We start from the raw sequence: 8,906 nt of genomic DNA on the forward strand, positions 1-8,906 counted from the left end.
TACAATGATTGTAGGTGCAATTAATATTTTGAAAACACTGGGAGAAAAATGTTTAATAAATACAATCGATTGGTGATGGCAATTTCTACATTTTAATACCTTTTAACTTCAAAATAGAATTTTCATGTCAACATTGTAGTTCACCAGAAGTCCCCCAAAAGCTGAGAAGGTAGGACTTCTTGTTATAGTTGTAATGCTATTTGGTAAGAGCTAACTACATGATGAGGGGAAAGTATATCATTTTGGAATTAATAAAACTTTGTATTTTGGGAGACACAAAGAATAATTCTTACTTTGGCTTGAAATCAAAATATTGCAAGGACAAAAATTAAGGAGAGAAATTAGAGTTTGGGATACCTTTTCCCAAGTATTTTTTTTTAATTTTATAAATATACATAAGCTTGCATGTATATAATATAGTCATAAACCACCATTTTAGTCAAATACTCAAAGAGGTGGTAGAAATAGATTTAAAATAATATTTCCCCCTTATGATTCAAATCTCAACTATATTTATAAATTAACTCTCAAAGTTAATATTATTCAATGTTTTAAAGAAAAAAAGGTGTTAAAAGAACTTGTTCCCTGATCAAGGATCACTTTCTAAGCTCCTTGTCCTATTATTTAATATTCTACAGTGTTGGCTCTATTTGTTTATGTTGTACTAACCATTTCCCATCTATTAAAAATGGCAAATTTTCTTTTGGTTTTAAGAAAAATATGAATAGACAATCTATCGGTTCAAAAATAGGCTTCAATATGGCGATTGAAAGCTTTTTTTTTTTAAAAAAAAATGGATCATGGATTTGTCAGCATGTGCTGGAAAGACAACTTGTAAATTTGTAATTTCAGAATTTGGATGAGGGACAGCAATCTGAACTCTTTATCATTAAACTCTTAACACCACCTGATAACACAATGTTAAGAATGGGGGGGGAGGGGAATCATACACAGGGTACTGGTGAATATGTGCATGAGAAAATAAAACAAGGAATTAGTAGGGAAGAATGGGAATAAATTTGAGTCAACTAGGTAAAATAGGCAAGGGAGAAGGCAAGTTTGAATTACTGTACAGGGCCACCTATATTGGCTGCAGAATTTATTTCCATGCAGACTATTTGAGAATAGCCACACACACAGTGTATGAAGGGAGAAAAATGTTGTTTAAGGGATTGTTCTATGAAAGGACCAGGTATTTTCCTTTGAGGCTTTTGTGGTCTTCGTTGTAATAAGCCTCTGACTCTCAGCCTGGACTTATCAGCAAGGCAGCGGCCAATGTCAGCAATCACCGAAAGCAGCAGCAAGGAGGGGGGGAAAAAAAAGAGCCTCATTTCACCTCCTTGAGGGGCAGCCAACCCCGCTGAGGCTTCCCGTTCCCGCTTAGAGAAGCGCTGACGATTTGGCGCCGAGGACCACCTTGGCCCTTTCCGTCAGGGTTGTCTGTTAGGGAGAAGGGTGGGGACGTGCCCGGGTTGCGGGAGGGAGAGGAAGCGAGAAATTGATGACACCGCATCCAGCCCTCGCCCGCTGCCCTGCCCCCCCCCCGCTCCCCGCCGTCACGCTTCCTCACGCGCCCACTGGCAGCTGCCGGGCTCCTCCTCTGGCGAGGCAGCGCGCGCGCTGCAAGCTAGACGCCCCGTGCTTTTCAAAGCTCGCCGTTGCTGCGGCTGCTTTCGCTAGAGACTGACCGGAGGGAGGAGGGGGAGAGGGAGTGAACGCTCGGGCTACGTCGGTCTGTTTCCAACCCCCACCCCCATTCCCGTTTCCAGGTTGTTGTGCTGAAGCTCGGGGGAATGGGGGAGGGAGCAAAGGGAAGGGGGTGTGCGTGTGTGAATGTGCTGGAGAACCAGCGCCGGAGTGTGTGACTGAAAGTATTACAGGACGGCGGTGTTAACGAATGTGTGGGAGAGTTGTGCAAAAAAAAAAAAAGAAGAAGAAGAAGAAGAAGAAGAACGGGAGAATTCATTATCTGCAAACGGGTGAGAAAAGAAGGGGTGGAGTGGGATTGAAGCCTTACAGAGACATAAATATTCGGTGAAGAACGCGCTGTGTCTCCCAAGCACGACGCGCTTTCTCCAGCTGGCAAGAGCTCTCCAAGGTCTCAAACAGCGCTCGCTCTCCGTTTTGCCAGCCTCGCTTCCTAAAATCTCTCGCGTCCAACTAGCGAGAGCTCTCCAAGGTTTCGGTCAGAGCTCTCCGTTTTCCCAGCCTTTGCTTCCTTAAAAAAAAAAAAAAAAAAAAAATCTCTCTCGTCCAACAAGCGAGAGCTCTCCAAGGTTTCTCAACAGCGCTCTCCCGTTTTGCCAGCCTTGCTTCCTAAAATCCCGGATAACGCGCGGAATTGAAGGTGCTAAGGAGACCTTCGCACGCAAAAACTGCCCTTCGCTGCTGAACAGCGGCCTCTTCCCCGGAATGAGGGTGTGCGCCATGCAGATGCCAAGCAAGAATTGAATTTGGGATTTTCCACCACTGCAAAACTCGGTGGTGAACCACGGAGTCCCCCCCACACACACAAAAAGGTCCCAACAAAATATTTGTTGCTTTGTCTTTATGAATCCGGATCCATTTGGTCGTCTAGCCCTCTAGTGTCATGGAGAGCTTTTTCCACCTTTGCAGTCAGAGATTGTTTTAATTGGAAGTGCCCAGAATTAGAGCAAAATATTCATGCCTGATAATTCTGTGTTTTTCCATGAAGAAAAAAAAATGTTTAAAGAGAGGAGGAGAATTAATGAGTGAAAAAAACAACACGCAAGACAAATTGATTATTATATGTGAGAACTCAGGAAAGGTTATGGATAAAATAGATTTTCTGAAGAATATTAGAAAAGGATATTAATATATGCGTGTGTGATAGATATATTGAAGTATGTGTGGAGACAAAAGGTGAAAGTTAACTTTGTATGAAAGAAAAGCTTAATTTGTGTGCAAATGTATGTGAGAGAAGATTAAACAAAAAAGCTAGACTATGTTTGCATGAATGTATTCATATGACAGCGTAAGTAATGGAAAAGGAATACCCTTTTGTTGGTTAAAAAAAAATCAGTAATTTGTGCAGAATAGACCGCTATTAGCAAAGAAGGAAGAATTATCCTCCATCTACAGGGAAGGTATGGCTATGAGAATGAAAATTGCACAAGGAATGCTGAGGTGTTTCAGATAAGAGTTGATGGGTGTGCAAAAAGGAAGGACAGAAAGAATCACTGTGGGTATATGATCCTAATCATGGTGTCCCAGGCAAGAGTCATGAGGGCCGAGTGTGAATTTAAAAAAAAAATGGATAGTTTTGGGTGTTGCTATTAAGATTATGAAGATTGGAATGAGCATGCATAATAAAGGGGTGGGAGAACTGGAGGGAAAGACAAATGTGTGTGTGTGTGTGTGTGTGTGTGTGTGTGTTACAGGAATATGATGTTGCAAATGTTGTATAATATCAACGTATCCTAATTAAGTGTGTAACTCATTACAGCAGATGTCATGATGGGGTGAATAAAGACTGAAATAGAGGTCTAAATAGTTATTGTGTTGAGAGTGAGAAACAGATTGGCAGCAGTTTATGAGCCAAGGAATGGATTCAGTGTATGAGAAAGCTATGGTTATGTATGTCTAGGTGAGTGGTTGAATGCAAAAAAAGTAACACAGAACCTGGTGCATCTGAAGAAAGTGACATTGTTTCAGCATAAGGACTGCTACTGAGGCAAAAGGGAGAAGAAGAAAAAAATATCCTTAACAGGTTGGAAAAAACTTCCCAGAATTATAGCCTTGGAGTTCAAGGTTCTGCTAAGACTATGTGTCTCTCTTCCTACTGCAGATCTATTGAGAATGTCAGAATTAGGGATGGATGGGAGTTTTGTGCCTTTCCAAAACCAAAACAGAAAATGGAATTAATCCTTAAATTTATTTTAATTAATCCATTAATTAAATTGGATTAATAAAAGATTCTCTTCTAGGATTTGTATAGTTATAGCTAATTTGTATCATAAAATATGCTTGTTTTCTAAAGGAAAGGAGTGTCTTCAAGGATGGGGTCTGTGACTGTTGTTGGTTCAGTGGAAATTGCTTAGGAGAAAAAGTGACCAGTTAGGCTGTCCTCAGAAAGTGAGAAGCTCTGTATGGCTGTATGTTTGCCTGTTCAGCTCTCATGCACATACACATACATGCAAACCAGAAGTGCATAGAAGAAGGGTTCCTATAAATGTCAGCTGCTGAACTAAGGAGATCCCTTTTTAAAATATTTTTCTTACATTTAATTGATGACAGCACCTTCTGCTCTCTTTGTGCTGCCCACCTTTCTTATGCCTATATAAACACAACAACAGCTGCAAAATAATACTAGTAACAACAGCCATTTGCAAATTTATTATGGCTGATACAATGATAAACACTGAATGTCTAGTGGTTTGCAAAGGAAGTGTAGCAGATAGATTGTGAAAGATGGACTGCTGATTTAACATGCATGACTTAAATGGACTGTTAGAGTTTTTGTTTTAAAAGCCTGTGGTCCTTCTTGCCTAATTAATAGACGAGAATACCTATTTCAAAACTCATCAATGAATTCAATACCCCTACCTTAAAGTAAATTGCTGTTGTTATTATTATTAATATAGCATTTTAGCTGTAAGTTCATCAACTTGGATATTAAATAAGGATAGAGCAACAGAGATGAAGAAAAAGATAATCAAAGAAGGGAGAGCATTATGGCAATAAATCCAACAATAAATCCTTAATAGCAGGTCATTTTGGCATCTATAGCCTTACCAGCATCCTGCTGTTTTAAATATCAGAAGGATTTTCTCTGGATGCAGGAAGGACCTGGGGAGTACACAAATTACAAGCTGAAATAAAAAGGGGCTGGGAAGGGGGAGGAACTCCCCACACCCTTTACAAAAATACCCTCTGCTGCAAGGAGAGATAAGTGCCCTCATAAAAAAAAATACTTTTTATATATTCATTTTCATCCATTTAATGCTCCTTCCACCATTCTTCATACCTTCCAATCTAATTATTTTTAGAATTGACTCCTTTAACTGTTAGGCAAACATATTTCTTCCTATTTCTTTTCTTTCTTTCTTTCTTTCTTTGCTTGCTTATTTGGATTTATTCTGTTACTTAAGCGAGCTGCAGGTTATACCTCAATTTATATTCCCTCCCTCCCTCTCCCCCCCCTCTTTCTCTCACACACACACGGATTCTAAAATGAGGCAGCAGCTGGGATTAAGGCAGTTTCTTCTAACATGTCAGATAAGCAAAGGGGAGCAGAAAAGAACGCCCCTTCCTCTCGCTATTTAATGGATCCCAATTAAAGCGTCCCGAAATATAAATCTGCATCCGAAGCATAGCTCCACTTTTCTAGCCCTCCCCTTCGCCAAATTGCCACATATTTTACCAATGGAGGGAGGGAGGGGAAGGGAAGGTGAGGGGAAAATCAATACGATTGATTCTTGCCCCCCCCCCCCCCAACTCGGCGCATCCGAGCCTCTAAAATCCCAGGCAAGATTTTTTTTCCCCTTTCTCCCCCAAATTATTAATAAATCACTACAAGAAGGCTTTAACTTCCTAATCGCAGCAGCACCGCCGCCACCATCTCCCCCGCTTCGCTTTGCAACCCTCTCCCCTTTTCCAAATCCTGCGTGCAAAACCCGTCCTCGGTCCCTTGCGCAGCCTTGACAGTTCAGAATCCCTGCTAAATGGGCATTTCCCGCTCCCCTCCCAGCAACAACACGGACACCTGTCCCTCTCCCCAAACCCAGCTCTGTTTACCTGCGCGGATTATCCTCCTCGCTTTGTAAGGCGTTGGTCCAAGAGCATTTTCCCCCCGTTAGGTTCTTTGAATAAGGCAGTTCGGGGAAGCAGAAGCAGAAGGGATGAGAGGTGGGGGGGGGGAGAGAAAGAAAGTGCCGTCCCTCGCCTTTTCAGCAGCGTCAGGCTAGGGCTTCTATCTATCTCCGGGAGTAAGGGAGGAGAGCCGAGCGAAAGGAGGGCTAGCGGAGACCCACGTGACATCTCCTTGCTGTCTGTCTGCCGGAGGAGGGAGGAGCTGTTTTCTCTGCAGCGTCGTGGACAGGAACCTCTCCCTGCACGGCGGCCTCCGTCCTTCCATCGCGTCCCTTCAGAAGAGAGAGCGATGGGGCTGGCGCCGGATAAAAATGAAAATAAAATAAAAATTATTCCATCTCTTTCCCAAGCCACCCAGCCGCCCCCTGCCAGCCAACCCCGGCCTTTTTCTATTTCAGGGGTGACGTGATTCTTCCTCTTACAGGCCCCTTCCCCAAAAGCCGTTTCTGGCAGGGATCGGGCCAGCGCTGCAGGTAACGAAGAAGCTGGAATCCTCCTGGAATTTCTATGGAGCCGGGAGCAGAAGAGTTAATTGAAAGTGTGTGGGACAACATTCTGGAGTAGGTGGGGTGAATGCTTAATAATGTCATTTTTATTCTGAAGAAGATGAAGTCGAAGATGCTAACAAGGGGAGATATCCCTCAGCATGGAAGTTTCCTCCACCGGTCTTTTTTTCTCTTAAGCTCCAGTGCTCCTAGGGAAGAGGGAAGCCTGCAAGAAGGGAAAAGCAGGCTTTTTAATCTCTTCCAACTGTTGACCTCCTCTCCTTACTGCTTTTCTTGTTATATAAAGTAAATAGTTACCTCTCTCAACTTGCTGTGGGTGATACAGGGTGCAGGGTTGGTTAGCCAAGAGACTCCAGCTCATCCCGTAACTCATTATCATTGTTTCACATCCAATGAGACCAAAGTAGTTAGGCAAAAATAAAATCTAGGAGGCCACCACCATCTCCTGCTTCTCTTATACATTGACTTCAAAGAGAGGAGCCAGAATCTTGCAGGGTTCCCATAGAGGCAGCCACTACTCCATCAGATAGTATCTGCTCCCACATTGCACACAGTGTCTCCAATACACATAGGATGGAAATCTGTCCATAATGCTCCCCAGGAATACTTAGGTGAGCAACTACCAAGAGAGAAGGGTTACGAACAGATGCTATCGTTTCATCCAAGAATGTCCTCCCCAAAAGGATTAGGGGCACTGGTGAAGAGTCTTTAAGGATTTCTGTTGGAATATTTCATTCCCTATTCCTTTCCAGTTTCTCAATAAGAGTTAGAAGGGACCTTGGATGTCTTCTAGTCCAACCCCCTGCTCAAGCAAGAGACCTTATACCATTTCAGATAAATGATTGTCCAATCTCTTCTTAAAAGCTTCCTGTGATGGAGCACCCATAATTACCTGCGGTAATTACCTGGAAGTAATTGTTCTGTCAGAAAATTTCTTCTTGGTTTTAGTTGGATCTCTCTTTAATGATCCTTTGCTCATTACTTCTTGTCCTGTCCTCAGGTGCTTTGGAGGATACGTTGACTCTCTCTTCTCTGTGACAGCTCTCAAGTCCAGTTGCTTTATGAAAAAAGCATCTTTGCTTTTGGGACAACCATGACCTGGATGATTTTAGAAGATGAAGGAAGCAACTGCTGTATTTGGAGTTTTCCGGATACTATTGTAGTATTTCAAATTATTTTGCAATTCAAGACCTAATCTTCAGGCTCTGATCCTGGAGGCTCCAAAGATCAGGTGTGGCTATTTTTTTTTAAATTCATCAATGTGTCTGATTTTAAGGTCCTTCTAATGAGTAGGAAATAGGTCGAATGAGCAAAGAAACCTGCCTGAAACAGAGCCTGTATAATTTTCTATCATTCAACTCTTTGATCTGTGAAATCAAATCCCAAACAAAGCAAAGGCTCACTTCTTCAAAATCATTTTTAGTAAAACTCACAAAAACAATGTTGTCTAACAAATATGCTTTGTATATCATATGTCTACATACACAGAACATTACTACTTTAATAGATTGGGCAAACAGTGTGTGCATCTCTGGGTTCTGTGCTATTCACCAGTTTTATGGATGAAGGAATTAAAGAGATGAACATTCAAATTTGCAGAGGACACAAAACTAAGAAGAAGGGAAGGGAAGGGAAGGGAAGGGAAGGGAAGGGAAGGAAAGGAAAGGAAAGGAAAGGAAAGGAAAGGAAAGGAAAGGAAAGGAAAGGAAAGGAAAGGAAAGAAGGAAAGGAAAGGAAAGGAAAGGAAAGGAAGACACCAGTAGGGGGTGGGGACATTTAACTTCCCAGTAGTACATCTAAAAAGGATACATAAGCTAAAAAGGTGAATGCAATCTAAAACAGATGTCAACAAACTGAAGTAAGTTCAGAGGAGAACTACAAAGATAAATGACTGGAAATCAAACAGTATAAGGAACTGTTAAAGAAACTGTGGTTGTTTAGCTTACATAAAACACTGAGAGGAGATAAAATAGCAATCATCAGGTATCTAATGGCTGTCATATAGAAAAATAAATGGATGGTATATTTCCCTTCACTGAAAATTTTCAAATGGTGCTAGGACAGTTATCAGTTGAAATGCTTCAGCAGATCCTGAATTGAATAGAAGGTTAAATTAGTTGAACTCTGAAGTCCCTTACCAACTCTATGATTGTATGCTTCTATATTAAGTTGACATTATTCATATCCACAGTAGAAAGAAGAAATGTCTGCTTAGTTTTAAGCTACCACATTGAGATCTTAGAATAGAAAGTAACTGGTTTACTTTGGCAGATGTTCTGATCCACAGAGTCCTGGTTTGATCAGTTCTGGGCAACTTTCACCAAGATTGGCCTTAAACACTAAATATGGTTCCATATCTCTAAAGTGCTGGACCAAGTTTAATAAACAACCTATTAATCTTTGATAAGATTGTCTAGGCATTTAAATGTTGTGTGGAAAGTCAACTTCTTTCCCCAGCTTTCAAGAGTGGAGACCTAATCCAATTTCATACATGAAATCCAAATTTATTTTATTAAATCCAATTTTTCACTCAGCATTAGATTTTTCTAATTTATGTATTTATTTGTA

At 41.4% G+C, this 8,906-nt stretch overlaps 1 protein-coding gene across 27 annotated transcripts in view; it reads right to left on the reverse strand.

The window, feature by feature from the left end:
* Nucleotides 1-6,109, reverse strand: part of NRXN1 (neurexin 1) — a 927,325-nt gene extending 921,216 nt beyond the window's left edge. For all 27 annotated transcript variants that reach the window (XM_034427409.3, XM_034427408.3, XM_060692589.2 and 24 more), the window contains exon 1: nucleotides 5,758-6,109. The gene's annotated coding sequence lies outside the window, so the exon portion shown is untranslated. The remainder of the gene's footprint in view (nucleotides 1-5,757) is intronic.
* Between the last annotated feature and the right edge of the window lie 2,797 nt (nucleotides 6,110-8,906).

The sequence above is a fragment of the Pantherophis guttatus genome, chromosome 1, assembly GCF_059756535.1.
Source record: "Pantherophis guttatus breed Tessera chromosome 1, ASM5975653v1, whole genome shotgun sequence".
Lineage (NCBI taxonomy): Eukaryota > Metazoa > Chordata > Lepidosauria > Squamata > Colubridae > Pantherophis > Pantherophis guttatus.